General features: G+C 43.3%; 1 protein-coding gene across 1 annotated transcript in view; it reads left to right on the plus strand.

The window, feature by feature from the left end:
• The first annotated feature begins 3,299 nt into the window (after window positions 1–3,299).
• EGFL7 (EGF like domain multiple 7) overlaps window positions 3,300–19,765 on the plus strand; it is a 62,669-nt gene continuing 46,203 nt past the window's right edge. Inside the window, exons 1-3 of the mRNA XM_078641923.1 lie at window positions 3,300–3,568; window positions 10,384–10,476; window positions 14,476–14,539. The gene's annotated coding sequence lies outside the window, so the exon portion shown is untranslated. The remainder of the gene's footprint in view (window positions 3,569–10,383; window positions 10,477–14,475; window positions 14,540–19,765) is intronic.

Consider the following 19,765-nt stretch of genomic DNA (forward strand, 5'->3'; position numbering starts at 1 on the left):
GCTGCTATTATAGAGCGTCAGTTCCTGCTGCTGTCACTCTGGGTACTGCTGTCAATGGACAGAACTGATGCAAATTGCGTTCCTTCTTTAGCTCATCATGCACTATGCTGTCAACCACTGCTGATCCTGCTGTCAGTCCTGCTGCTGTCACCTCTCCAGACTTAGTTGGAGTAGGCAAACCCTAAATTGTGGGGATGGATTTTTGTAGCATATAGCCTGTGAGATGATCTGAATTTCAAAGGTAGAGGATGAGGAATTTCCTGCAGCAGCCTCAAGCTACAATCATGGTTCCCTCGACAGACACACGGCATAAGCACTCCTCTAGCCTACTAGCTATTCCTTCTTTCTTCCTGTGAGAGATCATCAGGCATCTGTTCAGGTGGAGGAACATGAACCCCACACTGGCTGGGGGTGTAGGTGTTATGCACTGTCTGGAGCTACAGGAGCCCAGTATGAGGGGTGCAGAAGGTTCATGGGCATGCTCACACCCTCTCACATGCAAAGGGAGAGGTGTGGCGCCGCGGCCAGGGCGACTGACGCTGGAATCTGGGGGCCACGGTTCGATCCCCGGCTCCGGCGGCAGGTTAGCCCAGCACCATGTGACTCTGGGCAATAGCTCGCTTAATCTTCCCGACGGCCCTCAGCGCCTAGAGACCCTTACGGGTGATTGTGCGCTTTACAAATGTGGACTTTACTTTACTTTAATGGTCTTTGCCCGCCCAGTTCTCAGTCTGGCTACCCTCCTGTCTCAGTCTAATCCTGCAGTGCCTTACGCTGTTGATCATCACCACAACAAGATCTAATCTAATTTTTACACCACCTCAGCTCTGTCATAAACATGGCTGCCAACATTTTTTACCATGAAGCATTTCTAGTGCAGCACGTGCATATTCAAATCTTGTTATCTCTAGCCAACTCTTTTTTGGGGCAGAAAAAGTAAGTACTACGGTGCACGTTTGGCCTAGGCATGTATGTGTATTTTTTAAAGAAAATGAACCTTCGACTCACAAAACAGACACTGTTATTGTAGTGGAATTGTGTGCTTTCCTATCACAGCAGAGCATAGCCATTTCAAGAAAGGATTTCAGGCTCCAAGACTGAACAAAATATTATTACTCTTTTGTACACTAACTTAAATGATAGAAAATACAAAAGTAAAATGAAAAGATACTCCTCATCTGGACATGCTCTCTCTTCTACCCTGGTAGGTACACTGTGGATATATTACTGATAATAAATTATTATATCTTTGAGAAATATGTAAACATTTATGTTATATTTCATGTTGTACTTTAAACATAATCAAAATGCGACCCCGGTTTAATACCTACATATCACAATAATTTGCATTCGGCCTACTCCCTAGATATCATGGGGAACACAACAAAGCGCCTTGGGTAGGGCATCAAAAGAATACAATTGTTCACAAGGATTAGTGAAGGTGAACTTTTGAAGCATCTTCAACTAAATCCTTAACGTTCTTTGTTACATCAACTAAGGAAGTAGATGTGATGTAGTGTAGTGTAGGCCTGGGAAAGCGGTTTTGAGTCCAGCATGGTATTGTGATGCATTTGTAGGGAGAGGATGAGGCGTAACCGTCACAGCTGCTGAGGAGCTAGGTTTGAGTCTCTGCATCTCCATCGCCTCAGTATCCTGTGATTCTAAGCAAATCACCTAATCTCCCCAGCCTAAAAAAATAACAAAATTAAAGGTGTGCTTATGTTATGTAACTGGTGCATGTTCATGTGAAGCTCTCTAATGCAGGGTCAAGTTCACGCTAACCAAAACTGCAACCAAACAAAACTTGTGATGTGTGTGTGTGCAAGTTAACAATTTAAGCTCCCACTTCATGTGTACAATTCTGCAACGTCTTCCATTACTCCATTTAAGGTACAACGATCTAGCTAGGTCCATGCTATATAAATATAAACACATACATGTTTTTACACTGTGAACAGGAATTCCAGCTTATTCCACTCTGTGAATGCCCCTACCTTTCACGCTCTTGGTGAACCTCATAATTTTGGAATCCAGATAGAAGCCCTTCATAATTTTCTTTATCCCAGTACACGCTCTACACCTTTAATGGAATTCATATAAATCGCTTCTCAGTGTCTGTCAGAGCAGTTTCTTGTGCTCATTTTGTGTTCCTCTCATAAACATCTTGTTCCCTGGAAACATTTGTTTATTATGCAGTTTATTTTGACTTTAGTAAGAAAACACACTTTTCCAATAAGACTTCAGAGCTTTCTTTTCTGTGTCAGACATGAACACCTGGCACAAGAGTTGCTTGGTACCTGCCATCTTGCAGCCATCTGATGCTCACAAGTCTGGTGGACACTCTTGAAACTCCAGCAGTGCTTAAAGTCTCAGTGGAAAGTATTGGCAAAGCCAATAAATCTGGCTTTATTGTGCTAAACCAAGAATACAGCCATACACAACTGCAGTTTGCATGTGTCAGAACATTAAAACCAGACATGTGTGGTCTCGTATGTGCTTTGAGGATTGTCTACCCCCATTGCATAAAGTGATAGCACAACCACTGTGGCAGAAGTATTACTCCTCGCCCTGAAGTTCGGGTCTAGTTGTGCCCCTGAACATAGTCCCCTCTCTCAGAATAGTGGGCACTCCATACACTCAAATTCCCCAGCATTATTAATATTTTCAAAAAGTTCCGCTGAATGACTGTGAGAGAGATCCTCTATGTTCATTTAAGCTGAAATCTCATAATTCCAGCATGCATTCAACAAAGAATGTTCAAGCACCACTGTGTATTCTGCTCATCTCGTGATGCCTGGGCACTCAAATGTTGTCTCAGTTTAGACTTCCCTTTTCATTGCATCAATCAGAAATAATAAAATGGCAGGTCATAGGCATGAGTGCATTGTTTTTACTAAAACTATGTTCAACATCTCCAAATGATGGTTACACAAAACCTATTATTATTTTTTTTTAAGTACATTCACACAGACATTTGCTCCCTGGTTTACCTAGCAATGTTTGTGGTAGAAATAATAGCCTGTCCCATGCTAAATTGAGAGTCTACTGTCATTGAACACTGAAAACATGGAGGTGCATTTACGGATATCTAAAACTATCTCCCTCGGCCATGTGGAGCTTGAAGTTCAGAGGCAGCGAGGGAGAGCCCATCTGGGGCCTGTGTGTGCAGCTGAAGTGTTTGTTCTAACAGAAGTCTTTATCAGCTCCAAACACACACAGGAAGTCCGGCCTGGGATAGTCCTTCCCCGATCCTGATTTACAGGAAGAAGGGCATAAAAACCGCCCTGATTCCGACACTCGAGGTAACCTGCATCCTGCTCTGGCTTGTCGGCAGCCCTGGGGAGGGATAAGAGAGAAGCCCGGGGCCGAGGAGGCAGAACGAGCGGCGTCCGGGCACAGAGAGGCATCAGGCCGCAAAGCCTCGGGCTCGAGTGGAACATGCGGCCGGGGTCCGTGCAGCGAGGACCGGGGAATCCCCAGAATGGAGCCTGGAGGGATGGGTGCCAGCTGTCTCCATGGGTACCGTCGGCTACGCAGGCCCTTACAGAGAGCGCCGGAGCATCAACAGGTAATGTATAAAGGGAGGGGAGAGAGGCGAATTGAAAGAGAGAATTATACCTTGAAATATCATCCTACTTTGGCCAGTTAGACATTCATTCTATAATTTCTAGCCCAAAAATTTCAGAAATTAGGACTTGGCATAATCAGGTGATGTATTTCAAGTTCTTAATTTTGACCAACATAAAACTTCAAGCTTCATCCATTGACCAAATTCAGTTATATTGGGCCAAATCGGTTCTTTCCACACCTGCCTCGGTCAACTCCCTTAACCGCTACAATTACCAACACCTGGAAATAAGATAATAACCAATATCATTCACTATATTTAACTGAAGATCTAAAGATGCTGTTTTTATTTTATCAGTCTTTCACAAGATATTTGCACACTTTTTGTTTTAACAAAGTGACAACACTTTTCTCTCAATGTAATCTGAGGTGCTCAGGCACTTTTTCACCCAATCGTATACTACCACAGAAGACTGGAGGAAGAACATGTTTTTTACTTTCTAGATCAACCAAACAGCCCATTGTTAATGACAACATTTCTCAATAAAACATATTTTCTACTCTCTTAACAAAATACTAATCATGTTCTACAGATGCCGATGGCATTTAGGACCACTCCTTTAATATTTCTATAAGTCTTTTAATATTGTCCTAAATTACATTTAAAGGGTAGCATCTGTCATTTCCAATTTTGTGAAGGTTGCAAAATTAATTTTAAAAAATCTTCTAAAACAAAAATCTTGGGCAATAACTGGAGCTGTCAAATGTGATTTTATGCGATTCTACATTTACTTCGTAATAAGACTGGCTGGTATGGGTGTCTATTCTATGCATCCCACCAGCATTCAATACCTTTCATTCTCAACTCGCCAATTGTACCATTTGAGAGCTTCATAAAGTCATTTATTTTACTTATAATGTTGATGTTTATTTATTTATTTATAAAGTTTTATGTGGTGCCCCCTCTTGGGAACGTTATAGTAGGGGACATTTCAAAGGCTGTGGTTTTTGTTTGTAACATTCTACAAACCCAATCCATTGGGCTCTAAATCATATCCACAGTCACTGGAATTATGTCGCTGTGGAGAACCAAATTATGCGCAGCCTTGACTAAATTATGAACAAAAAAGGCAAATTGAACGGGATAATGCAGCACATCCTGTGGCAGTAGTATTTTCATATTTTGACATTTAACTTACATTAATATAGTCTGTGCATCATTTGATATCATTAGCACCAATTTAACACCTGAATACAGCAATCAGCAACAGAATGGTGACCAGGAAATCTTTGCAAAATATCTGCTTCTGCACAGAATTATGCGTGGTACTCTTTTCTTAGTAACATTTGATCATTTGAGCTAAAAACAATTTTAAGGTAGCAATCTGCAAATTATGTGGCAGCCGATGGATTATGTGGCAAATAATGTAAATCCACAGTAATGCAGAAGATGCTGTGGTGGCAGAATCACATTGCAGTGCCCTTAAGTATACCTTCCTGTAGATGCTTAGTTTAAGTTCTTGACCAAAACCATTGACGGCAACTTAGGTAGCAAACTTTACACGGAACACACTATTTACCCCTTCGGAGCTTCTAAAAAATGATATATATATATATATATATATATATATATATATATATATATATATATATGTTTTTTAAAGGAAGCACATCCACAAAGGGCAAAAAACCTGCATCACCAGTCAATGTGACAGTGGAACTCACATCCTTTCTCCCATAACGTTGACATTTTCTCTTGTCACATTCAGTTTCTCACTTTCATAATGCAGCAAACATGCAGGCAGTGATAGAGAGCGCCAAAGACATGATATATTGACTGATATGGCTATATGCTTGTGGATTACATCGCACAATTATGTTCAACACTCAAAAATATACACCCAAACTCCAGAAAAGCTTTTCTTACACTCAAACGGTTTCCATCTAAAGTATCTCTTAATTGGATTAGAACTTGCACTCGTGTAATGCCTCCTAGGGTTTCTAGTGCTATAAGTATGATTATGAGGTTGTATAACCCTCCAAGTGTACCAATTTACAGGAATCTGTTATTCATTTTTTAATTGCGTGGAAAAATGTTAGCTATGGCTTCAGTGTTTAGTTCAGGATCACACAGTTCGATGCAAGAGGGGAAGGGCAGATAAAAACACAGGTCTCATGGCTCACATTGCAATAATTTACTGCTAGGTCACTGTGGCCACATCTCCTCTCCTAAATACTTTGAGGCTTTAACAGCACATTTCAATTCTAATAAAATGACATATGTTTCACTGGCTTCATTCTTACTAGAACATTCTACAGATTGCTTGTAAAAGTGTCCTTTATCTTTCCATCTTTCTTATTATTTCAATATTTTAAATGTTCTACAGAAAATTCCACAGAATGCTTGTAAAAGTGTCCTTTATCGTTCTATCTTATTATTTCAATATTTTAAATGTGTCCCCATGATCAAAGATTTCTATTTAAACTTCTGATTCTCATTTTCCTTTGCAAAGTCGCCTTGCAATGATTCTTATCTCAGTCTTTCACGAACATGTTAGAAGTTTGCACATTCTTCCTGATTAGGATTCCACTTTACTTCCTGTACAACTTAACATCACGTTGGGAATTGGGTGTTTTTCATAGAGTTATCGCTGTGATCGACGCTTTCAATGACGTCAATCATCCATGCTCCACTTCCCGCTTATCAGGATGGTACTAGACTACTTGCGAGCAACGGGTACCCTAGGCAAACGATGCGTTCGGCCCACAGTTTCATATTTCAGTTTTTGTTATTTGATTTGATTTCCTCCAATTTGGCACCCCAATTATTTGGACAACCAGGTTTGCCTTTAAGATAGGACTACCGCAGGTCCCCAGTGCTGGCACCCACCACCTGAAACACCGGCACAAATTAAGAGCCATGCCTTGGAATCCCGGCAAGGTAGGGCTGTGGGCTAAACTTCATTATGTCACCTCCGTTAAGCGGGCACCAACACATACCTCTGTGGAGAGAACCCACAACCCACCCGCCCGGAGCCCAGAATCAGAGGGGAAAAGGTGGGGTTCAGGAGGAGCAATAGATCAACTGGCGGCTGTTAGATAGTTCCAGTTCGTGTCTCTTGGGGGTTACTAAAGGGAGGTTGTTCCTGACTTACACATCACATATAAGAGCTTACAGACCTGAGAACCCCTCTACTCGCTCAGTTTTGTAAGATATGATCATGATTTTAAATAGGATACGCGCTAGTGTGGCTGGACAGTGTTTTTTTTTATTTTTAATACTGATGAGGTATGTACACTCGTACTTGGAGATCTCTCAAATAAATATTGCGGCAGGGTTCAAGCATCCCTGGAGGTGGGGAGCGCTCACTTATCTGCAGCAAGGGCTTCCTAGAGTCAGTGCGGGAGCCGGTGGCACTGCCGTACTAACAGATGGAAGACGCCACATACAACATTGGCGTAGGTTCCATTGGTGCAGCAGGTGCAATGGCACCGGGTCTAGGGGCCTGAGGGGCTCGCTCAATCCTGATTATGACTGTATTTTACAGTTCATGCAGCGGCCAATGCCAAGGGGCCCAGTTCCTTCCTTGCAGTAGGGCTTGTGACACTCTGGCTTCACCAAATGCCACTGGCATTTCATTACCTACGTCAGGCATTCCGCTCATTCTGGAGGCGCCCACCGAGCGGGTAACCTGCTGCCCAGGCCTAGAACTTCCCTTGCTGATATGTAGAGTATGGGAGAGCTCTCAGTGCCGGGCTTGATGTATATTAGGAAGAGGTGAATTTGAGCTGTCGTTTACTGATCTCAGGTGTGTCACAAACATAAAATAAGAAGCAGGCAGCATCGTAGCGCTTTGTCAGGCTAGAAACATACAGCATCGTAGCGCTGTGTCAGGCTAGAAACAGACAGCATCATAGCGCCGTGTCAGCGAGAAGCAGGCAGCATCATAGCGCTGTCAAACAGAATCAGACAGCATCATAGCGCCGTGTCGGGCGTGAAGCAGGCAGCATCATAGCGCCGTGTCGGGCGAGAAGCAGGCAGCATCGTAGCGCCGTATTAGGCTAGAGTAGAGTGGGAGCTAAATGCAGTCCTGGACAACTTTTAATGCCAGTCCAATAATGCACGGGACAAGTCCGACACTCGCCAGGGGAAATGACAGGCCTCCCGCTCTGCCATGGCTCGCCCACTCCATATATATATATGTGTGTGTGTGTGTGTGTGTGTGTGTGTGTGTGTGTCTGTGTGTGTGTGTGTGTATATATATATATATATATATATATATATATATATATATATATATTCACACACACACCCACAGACACACACACACACACACACATATATGTAAATATGTATATATATGTATATGTATGTATTTGTTTCAATGAGGGAGGCATGCGATTAATCTTTACAGTACGTTTCACATGTATGAAAGTCTACACGTGAGGAACCAATTAAGTGTCCCATAATTTAATGGCCTGGCACAGTAGCCTAGAAAATCATTTCTCTGCCGAAAAACATCATGTATGTGCCTTTATGTACAGATATATTCGACAATATTTTCAAAAAGAATCTGATGCTCCCCTTTTGGAGGCACACCCACATATAAATGACTACACACATACATATACATTCGAGTTGTTGCATTTTAATAAGTTCTTTGCTCCAGCTTTCATTCTCTTGGAGCACTGGATAGCATAAAAAGATACAAGGAGGAGCACGTGCCTTGCTGCGCACCAGTTATTGTCAGGGCCACTGGAATTATGTAATTGTGCGGCCTTAGCGTTCTTCACATAGTTATGGTTTTGCCACATAATTTATCATCTGCTACATAATGTACAGATATTAACAATAAAAGATGATTTCTAGCTTAAACAGTTCAAAAGTTATTAAAAACGCAGTGACACGTTGCCGCACAGTGGAAGGCCCTTTGCACAGGTTGACTGGTCACATTTCTGTTGCTTATTGCTCAATTTGAGTATTCAACTGTAACTAATGGGGTGCAACCTATGTCCAGACAATCTTAAAAAGTGTAAATATGAAAAAAATAATGATAGAAAACTATCACAAAATATGCCTTATTACGCTGCATAATTCAGGTTGGATACTGAAAAACAGTGTTCAGCATTAGAACATTTATTGTTGTCACAAAACAGGCCAAGAGTTGGAATATAAGTCAGTGTTTTATATATCCACGTTCCATACAAAGTACAATATGCTTACCAGGGGTGCAAAGCGCTATTTAAAGGTAATGCAGCCAGACCACCCAGGATGGTGCTTCTAGCCTCACAAGGGGTATGCTAAGCACTACATACAAATGTAATACCATACAAGGACAACGAGGGAGGGTGTGAATACACGTGAGTCATTTTAACCTTGGAGAAGTAATCATTGTTTGTAGGGTTTGGGGTATTTGTTGGCATCTGTCAAGCCACTTATAATCAGACTTTGAGTCCTATGAGATTATAGTGTTCTAATGTATTTTCACCTCTTGGATTTAGACCCCACTAGTTCCAGAAAATACCCAAATCTATTTGGGATATAATTAGATTTGAACGGACTTTATCTTAAAATCCACGTGCAGACTTTAGTGATGCAAAGTGATCAAAGATCTGTAATGTGCATATTATTAAATATATTGCTTCCACCGACCTGCCCCACTTGTGCGTCAGTGGTGGTGTAATGCATGATGGATGCTTGGTTAAAATTCCGCACACCATACTAAGGGGAGAGCTGAAGCTGTGTAGAAAATATGTACCAAGGCTGGAAAGACCCATTTACAACATCTACCGCCAATGCTAGGAAAATAATATAAGAAGAGTACAAGAATTTTAAATCCTATCTTCTTTTTATTTCATTTTTTTTATTGCCACTAGAAATTGAATACATGTAGCAGTAACAGATGCACTTCTTTAATCTTGTGGCACTAGACGTAAACCAGAATGCGGTGCAAGGGGGGATTACGTGACACATCTGTTCTGGTGCATCCCTGCTGATTTGCAGAGATGCGCCAGAAGTTGTAAATCTGCCCCTATTTTTTTAACACTGATGGGGAAACATGTGGGACCCCTCTCATGGGTGGCAAGATGGACGGCTGATATAATGGTGTCCCCTTTGCAAGGCCATTGAAAAAGAACTTTTAAAATGTTAGTCGTAGAATCTCAGGCCTTTGCCACCTAACAATAGTGTATCCGAGGTAAACGATACATGTCTTAGTGCTCCGAAGATATTCAGATGGCCATGCCTGGTTAAATGATATGAACTTGGTGAATTGACAAATGGTTGACTACATGAATCAATGAATAGACGCAGCCACCACTGGACGTTTTCTAAAATATGTTTCAGTGGCGTGCACATGCATGCACACAATAGATACACACAGATACAAACATACAGCTCCATTGTATTTTTTCAATGTTTGAGTTTTTTGCGTATTCAGTAAAATGGCTGCTTAAAGTTTCTAAAATGGCCTCCGACTCTGCCTCACCCTTACTTACACATTGCCTCTGATTTAGTACGTCATTTTATTTTTCCTCCGTGGAAAAATCTTTATAGCAGTTTAGTGCCCCGATTAAATGTTTTTTTGTTTTATCTGGGTGACTTTCTGGCTGGGGGTATCATATTAAAAGTTGTTGTTTTTTTTGTTCTGATTGGAGTGTTTAATTGCATGAACAATGAAAATAACATATACACAACTTCTCAGAAAACAAGTAAATAAATGTAAATTTGTATTCATTGTGGTATTGTTTTTGAAGTGTACCGTCAGCATTTGTGGGATAGGCGTTAAGTAATTGTTTTTTCTTTCTTTTCATTAGATACACTTTTTAATAAAGTGTGCCGCTGGGATCAACCATCAGCACCAAAAGAAGCGGAGAGTTTTAAATGAAGCCAGCGTGAACTTTCCACAGGTAACTATGATTGTCCATGCTTAATCACTGGTAATCTTAGACTGAGCTCACTTGTGTTATTTCTTTCTCAATCGGCTGGCAGCCATTTTAAGTGCAAGACGCCATTTTGTCACCACAGACAGCCTATTGCATGCAGATTGGAAAGAGGGAAGTAGAGTTTCAAACCCAGGGAATTACTAGAAGGTGATAGAGAAAAAATACAGACATTGAGACCATCCTAAGACAAATGTAAGAAAGATGAAAGATATTTGGTGGCAATAGATTCCTTAGCCTATATGAACCCAATATTGTGAACTTATTAATATGCTTTCCCTGTTCGTAACCCATTTATGGATATACATATTACACTATCCTTTTGCTAAATGATCGAAAGGGAAATTAGGCAATCTCAAGGCAGGTGTGTGAGTCTGAAAAGGCAGCAGCGCTGCAGGAAGTGTCGGTAACCGAGTTTGCCATGATTCTGACACCGGCCCAGTCTTGCTAGCCAGAAAACACCACATTTCCTTATAGTCCTGGTTCTTCCTGAAGTTATGAAAACTGAGGAGACCATGGAAAACGTGGGGAATAAACTTGTGACCTTCACTTCCTCTTAGCATGTAACTGACGTATTGGGCCCAGCTTGCACTTTGCATTCTGGGACACGTAGGCCCACACATTTAATACAAAGAAACCAAGCTACATATTGGCTAAAGAGCCAGGATGGATAAAGTTGCTCCTCATAAAATAGGCATTTGGGAAATATGTTTTACTCTGGGTAGGGCGCTGTATTTTTCCAACCGACAAACCGCTTACAAAACTGCCTAAAACTCACCTTGTCAAAAAAAGCTTTTCCACCTACAGGGTTCTCAGCGCCCCCTTACTGAATCGAACTGTGAGTGCTTCTGGGAAATTCTGTGGTCTCCTAAACATCTGCCTTAAATTACAAAGATGTTTCCTCGCCACCAGTAACTCGGTGATCAGGCCATGTAATTGCATTTAAGGAACTGTTGCAAATGCCAGCTGATGTGTTGTTTTGTTTCAGTTGAATCAATTGAGTGGGGCACCTATGCATTATAGAGGGGAGGCTCGGGTATGATGCATTCTGCGCCCTTTGACACGTAGGCAGCTGTACTCCAATTTACGATGCCTTGTTTTCACTCATGCCTGACCATTCAAAGGCCTCTTCAGAAATCCAACAATACCAGGTTGCACTTGATAGAAGATCCCCATGCACCACGCTGTGTGTAGGACTGTGAGGTTAATGTGAACAAACGTTATCTATTGCGGTATCCTCAAACTGAGACTGTGGTAAATTGTGGGTCATTTTTGCAGAAAGAGTAAAGAAACATTACAACGAGGGAGTTTAGTTCAATATACGATTAATGTACTCCTTGCTGAGGTAACACTTCATAGGATGAAGGCCTTGTGGCTCTGAAACCTGGACCCTAGAGGAGGAATCTTGGCTACACTGCTTTACCAAAATGGGTGATTCTGAGCAGATCAATATATCTCTCCAATAGTCTTCTTGTCTGTCCAGTTTACAATGCTTGGGATAAATCTCAGTATCAAACACTGTCTAATAAGACTGGACATTGACGTCACCACTGCATGTGCTGCTAGGCATTGCGTGTAGGGGGTAGCATGATAAGGATGCTGCCATTGAGCAATCTGGGCACCTTATGAAGGGAATGTGCACCACATCCAGAAACTATATAGGTAGAATTAAAGAAACATTTTACCTCACTCACCAATAAAGTTGGTGATGTGAGTAAAATAATATCCTAATTGTGTGTGCGTGTGCAGCATTCTACTAGGAGCAAAATGCCACCATCTATAAATTAAGACTTTTTTATTTAAAAAAATATATATATATAGCCCTAATACCTAATGGACATACATCTGCAATCATGTTTTACGTTTATGACACGTAGAGCTGACCATCCTGGTTTATCTACTTGACCAAAATGCTTGATCTTGCGGTCATTGATGCAATACCATAAAAACTCAATTTCATTAATTTAAAAAATGGGGAGTGCTTAGAAACGGAATAAACGCCAGTATTATGTGCCCCATAGAGCACAAGCACAGCAAACTGTATGGTGCATTCACACAAAAGCACACAAATTACAGAGAAACACACATGCATGCAGGCAGAACAAGACAGTTGCAAGATTCCACCCGCATGACATGAGCTGCTGGAAACTTGAGAAATCTGTCTAAACGCACCAACATCTACATGCGCTGGCATTTTCTGGGCCTTTTCCCACAGTAAATACCTGCGGTTTTGACCTCGGGATATTAACCTTGGGAATATTTGGGGGGGGGGGGGTCATGTTTTCCAACAAGCTCCTAATTGTGATGTGTGATAACAGGAGTTTGTACTTGTATCCAGTGTGTTGACCACTAGAATCAGGCCCTTAGAGGCGCTGATTTAGACAGCTAACACTCAGGGGCACACAACTCATCACAGGCACGCCTGCCTAGCTGTGAAGTGGGACTATGATATGTGTTACATCTTCAGTCAGTCCTACGTTTTTGGCCAAAAGCATTCTGAATGCAGATATTTCTAAGCCCATACTTTTAATGTTAAAGCAAAATGCATGTCCCATAATGCACAGTTCTTTTGTCTAAAAAGCTGTAGATGACACACATTACATGGGCAGCAGAGCAACAGTTTCTGTGCACAAGTACACAGCCGAACAGCAGGAAATTAAAAGAAAAAAAAACATTTGACCTGTTTTGCGTTGTTGCTTTGAAGTGAATAAATGTGATTGTGGCATTTTGTAACAACGATGAAAGTCGGTTCAGGTACTCCCTTTCACTCACTGAACTCTAACTTTCTTCAGTTGCAACGTGTATGATCCTATCTAGTGGTTTATGCAGCAGTATGCAACAAAGTAAAATAAATAAAGTCGGTAGATTGCACTTTTCAGTTACTTTGTTATGATTGGCTACCAAAAGTGTGTGCCGTACACAGCACAGCACACAATGGGCCATGCATTAAATCGTCATAAGGGTGCCTATAGAGAAAGGATTCTTGTAACACCAGACACTGCGGGGCACTCTTTAAAATTTTATATTGAGAATTAGACTTAAACTGCCTAATCGACAATTGGTGGACCATTTTCTTAATTGCAATCAAGTATATGATGAGAAGTAGTTTATGCTGACATGACATCTACACAACCTTTACCGCCAATCCTTGGGACAGGAACACAGACAAAAACACCATTAATTCACAGTATGTGCACATAAGAGGAGACGAGCGTGACGCAAACACAACACTTGGCTTAAGCTCCCATGAATTGCTGGATGTCTATGAGACGTTCAAAAAAATGTTTTAAAATTTTGCAGCGATATCCTTTAAAAGTCGGGGACTGCCATCAAAACGCCATCAGAACTGGAAAAGACCCCCCTCGCCCCCCCCTACCCTTTAGCTCCCTCCCCCCTCTCCCCGACCTTCCTCAGAGTTAGGATAGTTCTACATGGGTTATCTTGATTTATAAAAATCCTCATTTTTGAACTTCCAAACGCTTGAGAGAAAGTCCATCAAACCGGCAAACTTTTCCATTCGAGATAGTCCATCAGAAGGGCAGGGGAAAGGCAGAGAGGCGTGGGATTGCAATGATGGCTTCGGAAACTCACATATTCCCAACTTTGTCTCTTCGCACACATTTCCATGCTGCAGACTCCTGTACATGAATACTGGCGACACCTTGCTGTGCATTACTAAAGTGACAAAGGTCAATAGGTAATTCCTACATTTAATGACGAGGTGTCTCTTCAATGATTGTTTTCCTGTAACAGAAAAACTACAGTGAACTGGCAGTGTTCTGTAACCAAAAACGGGTGGATTTTCCATGAAGTGAAATGTAAACGTGAATAAATAAGCACAAGTCTGAGAACTGGAGCTACAACAGTTCGAAAAAAGCTTTAACATGTTGTGTTGCTTGAGCCCCTGAATACAAGAGAGCTCTGAATGACATTATTTTTCACCTGCACTTCTTTTCTTTTCCTCAGCATGAACATCCCATGAATCTGGTGAAGTCATCGGCTGCCTTACCCAAGGATGGAATTTGATGAGGTGAGCATGTCTTCCCTGTATGGATGTACCCTGCATCTCCCATGTTATTATTATGATAGCGCTGTAACAAAGCCTAAGGCCTTCTCAAAGCGCTCACGGAGAGCAGGAGAGATGAGAGAGAGGACCAGGGGACCAGGAGGACGAGTGTGAGTCTGCATCCGGCCCTTGGGGTACCTCATAAAGAATGGGCTGGAGTAGCCTGGTGTAACGCTGCACTCCCATCTCCCGCCATCCCAGCCGTAGCTTTGAGAGGCAGGTCGCACAGACACAGTAACGGTAAGGTGGCAGGAGGCTCTGGGCCTCATTTACAATCTTTTGGCATTTGGCAGCGCCGCAAGCCTTCCTGCTGCGCTGCCCTTTGCCAAAAGAAAACGGCCGGGGTGCGCTGTATTTATGAGATACTGCACACTCCTGTCCTTTCCCCCTGTGCTAGATGCACAAATGTCTTCCATACACCTTCATGCACAGAAACAATCAATAGAGGTGATGTTCCCATTCTATGTGTGTTGCAGAATGCAGCACACATAGAAAGAGGAAAAAACAAGGAGAGATAATGTTTTTTCTTCATGTTTCGCCGTCGATGAAGAGGCTTCTTTTGATGCATTCCCAGGTTGACGAAATCTAGTAAATCTGGGAGTGTGTTACATGCTGTGGGTGTTGCGTGGGAACACCCACCGTAATGCCCATGGCACGCCTCCCTATCGCAGGGAGAGGCAACTCAGCGACTTGCGCTGCTCTACCTCAGTCCATATCTACAGGGCCATGAAAAGCCACGCAGGGTGGCTTTACGTGGCCTTGTAGACATAGCCCTGCAGTGTGCACCTCCGAACCATCATTAGAAGAGACGTTCCAGGCTTCGCAGGGCCTTGTAAATGAGGCCCTCCATGTCATCAGTGAAACCATTTTTCAGTGCTGGGATTCCATTTAACCCCTTCCCTGCGGGGCTAATTCCCCTGCTGTGCTGGGGGGAGGAGGGGGCGCACACAGCGCCGCGGTGCTCGTGATGAGCTCAGCTCGTTACGCAGCATGGTGGCGCTGTGCTCACCACGCCGGTTTTAATGGAACGCTCAGCACAGCGGGGGAATTAGCCCCGAGTGTGTGCGCCGCGGCGGTCATGACGAGCTTAGCTCATCATGAGCACAGCGCCACCGTGCCTCATGACGAGCTGAGCTCGTCATGAGCGCGGGAGGGGTTAAAAGCTCAGTGCCTTCTGGTGGCTGTAGTCCTGGTGCACCATCACTGCAGGCAACTCCTAAATAACAGTGAATTATGGAAGGATAAACTAAACTGGAATATGTATTCCCGGTGATGCAGAGACATCCAGAAACTTTAAACAGTAGTCCAAAATAATTTAGCTCCCTTTTAGGTCAAGTCTACTAGAAGTGCAAGTGCTGTCTGTTGTGAGACATATTGTGGCTTCCCAAGAACTTAGATGGGCTTGGAACCCCCTATTGTGTACTATTGGTTCGATTTCCTTGTCACTCTCATTTGCCTGGGTCTTATTTGTGTTCCAGCTTTTAAATCTGTGGTTTGTCCCTCCCATGGAACTTTGCCTCTCTACAATCTCTTTGATTGGCTTACATCGCTGCTTCCACTGCTTGCTTTTCAAGCATGGCTTTTTTTCTTGTGTGTTAAATATTCCATGGGAGTGCATGTGTTTTTAAGCCGTCTCCCTTTAGCATGTCTCTCCCACTGCACTTTGTGTTTCTGTAACCACTTTACCCAGCCCCTTTCCTCTTGCACTCGCCCATATGCTTCTCCCCATTGCCTCCCCCAACCTGCGCCCTCTGTGTTGCTTTCCCCCAACTTCATGTTGCTACCTCCTTTCTCCCACCCTCCTCCTTATTGTTTCTGCATCCCCTCCAACCCTTCCCCTCTTCCTTTCACGTCACCTCCTGTATTGCTTTGGCGTGACCCTCAAACTCCCCGTGTTGCTTCTGTGCTCCCGCCCCCCAGTCTCCCGTGTTGGTTCAGAGCTCCCTCCACCTCTCTTCTGTGTTGGTTCCACGTCCCTAGTTCGCTCGCTTAAAAAAAATACCTTTTGCACCTTTTTATTTTAGTTTTACTTATGTATCCAACTAGGATAACCAACTGGAAAAAAAAACCTGAACAATTTTGTAGGCAAGCTCAGTGTGGTGTGGGCTCCAACTGAATGACGTAGGCGGCCATGTTAACTTTAGCCATGTTGTGCAGCATTCCTGGTGCTTGGGCAACAGTGACTTAGGGATGTGCCTTGGACTGTCCTGCCTTAATGGCTACCCTAGACCAGAGGTGTCCAACGTATGTCCAAGAGGGCAACGCCTATGCCATGTTTTCAGCATAAACTGAGCACCGATTCTGTAATGGGAATACCAGGGCCGGCGCTAGGCATGGGCAGCGTGGGCCGCTGCACAGGGCCTCGCACTCAGCCCACCAGCATGGGGCCACGCACTGGTGATGTGTCCTGTAGTTTCCCGGACGATCTATTACAAAGAAAGGTGTCGCCTGCAATTAAGGTCCATTGGAGGGGGCCCCCTCCCTGGGCCCCTCATGGGTGGTGTCCGGAGGCATAGGGGAGGGAGACGGAGACGCTCCCTCAATTGCAAGGAGACCATTCACAGACACTGTGGGGGGCCCATTGTCCAGACCCCCCAGGATATAGCGGCATGGATTAGCAAATTTAGTGGCACAAATATGGAAATTTAGCGGCAATTTTGCGGCATTTTTTGTGGCCATTTTTCCTACAACAAACACAGATATCTTAGTTTTTTTAGTTATTTAGCAACATGAAGCTATGTATATTTGGTTTCTTTACAATGTAGATACTTTGTTTCCTCAAGAATATGGTCTCTCAGATTGAAAAACTGTGATTACTTGCTGCACATGCAAATTAACAGACCTTGCCAGAAAGGCCTATGCCACATATGACACCTTAAAGAACGGTCTAGGCGTTTTGCTAGCAACAGCATGCTGGGGTTGTAGTTTTTGCTTTTTTTAAAACATTTTTACTTTAGAGCTGTTAAGAAGAGACCTTGAGCACCTAAGGAGGAGTACAAGGGTGCACGCCACTGACGCAGATTGTATTAACCATTTCTAAAATGTTTAGATCAATAGATGCAAAAGCTATTAATTTAAAAACATCAAGTTTCTTTACACAACCAAAGACTATATGCGCACAACCATGCACAAATAATATGACAGGTATTTAGAAACGGTTTGGAAGCTGTTATACATTTTCTCAGTTCGAGACCATTTTTATAAACTAAAACTGAGCCGCTTTTAAAATTGGCAACACAGCAGATTGAAAGACATTTTACCTAGAGGTCCGTCCCACCTGCGGCATTAAAAGGTGAAAGATAGCAGTGGAGCCGATTTACCCAGCACAATGACGCCCGGGAAATCACCCATTTGCTGAGTACTTTATCTCGCTGTGTAAAACATCACAGTTTGGACTAAAAGAATCCTGTCGCCTTGACTTGTGTTTAGTGTAGAACAGCGGGAGGTGAGGCCCAGCTCAAGAAAGTTGATTCCGGACTGAGGGGTCTGCTGCCCACCTGCTGTGTTTCATGAATGATAGCTATTAGCGGTACACTCAGATACTGTGTTTTTTTATTTTAAAGCTAGTCGTCGCTGTCCCGACAAATCCAGAGGGGCTGCGAGCAGATGAAGTGACCCTAGCAGTTCTCCCTTCCGTCGTCTTTCTGCAGACTGGCCGACAGAAGCAGGCACAGTATAGGCAGACCCCCCCAGGATATAGCGGCTTTTGTAAAAATGCCGCGATTTCTACAAAAGTGCCGATTTCGCGGGCACTTTTGTAAAAATCGCGGCATTTTTACAAAAGTGCTGATTTCGCGGCAAATCGCGAAATCGCGAAATCCTGGAGGGTCTGAATTTGTCCAGCATTTTGGCGCCCCCGCAGTTTTAACTTTTAGACCACAATCAATTCTCACACCTATCGGACTGAAGGTGTGAGAAATGCTTGTGGAGTAAAAGTTAAAACTGTGGGGGTGCCAAAATGCTGGACAATGGGCCCCCCACAGTGTCTGTGAATGGTCTCCTTGCAAGGGGCCACTTATCTAAATTAGAGGGGGCCTCGCAGGGTCCCTTTTAGCCCAGGGCCTCGCAAATCCTAGAACCGGCCCTGGGGAATACTGTTGGTTTTTAGGACTGGTCAATCCGACTCCACACTGTAATTCCCCATCCAGTGGAGCGTATATTAATTATTATTACTACTGTAGGCGGCCTGTTAGACTTGATGATGATTAGCCAAGATTTCAAATTACGCTGTATAAAAAACAAACTCACTCAAAAATACATGTTCAGCGCTGATGCGATAAAAAAAATGCGTCTCGCTGCTCAGTTGTATTCTTTGGGGAAAAAAGTCACTTCAACCTGCTGGAGGCTATATTTTCATCCGAAATACACCTGATGAACATATTGCCTTGTCCTTTGCCAGGCCACGCCCACTCAGCGTCCCTTTGTCAGATGTCATTAGAACCCGCCTCTCCTGTCCTCCCTGGTGGCATCTGAAAAGTGACAGGCTGGGCTGGGATTCCGACACAGCTTAAAGTGCATAGCTACGAAAACTGTTTACATACAGTTTTATAACATGATTGATTACAGAACATGTATGCAAATATACATGCAAATACAAACATAACTCCGCATCATAAGCCAACGAGGCATTCTGGTGACAAAGCACATGTCTGACTAAAAGTCGTTTCTTTTCAGATTTATATAGCGCCAACCCGACCTGAATGACATATTCACTTTTGGTAGGCAGGGGGAGATTGAGTGATTTGCCCAGAATCACAGGAAGCTGAGCTGACGCCGAGGCTCGAACCTGGTCCAGCTCCAAAGTCGGCACCTCTAGCCATAAGGCCACATCCTCTCTCCCAAGGTCGTGGTTCCATCTTTCTAAGACGGCATCGCAGGACCCTGACACGCGCCGGTATCCTTTGGGTGAGAACAACTAGCGCCCAAATAAACTGTGCTCAGTTTACAAACCGCGGAAGAATGAAACGCCACACTGACCCTACCAATAATCCAGTTTGTCACTTTGAGCTCACACAAATGTGATCTTACAGCGTTTAACTCGCTGAGCATACATATATAAACTTTGATATATAGGCGCCTGCACCCCCCTCTCTTGGCACTAGACCGCTGCTGCCCGTATAGCATGGCTTGGTACTTTCTTCTTCCAGTTAGCGCCCAGAGGTTCCAGCTTGACGATGGCGGAGTAACAAC

The sequence above is a fragment of the Lissotriton helveticus genome, chromosome 5_1 (genome assembly GCF_964261635.1).
Source record: "Lissotriton helveticus chromosome 5_1, aLisHel1.1, whole genome shotgun sequence".
NCBI lineage: Eukaryota > Metazoa > Chordata > Amphibia > Caudata > Salamandridae > Lissotriton > Lissotriton helveticus.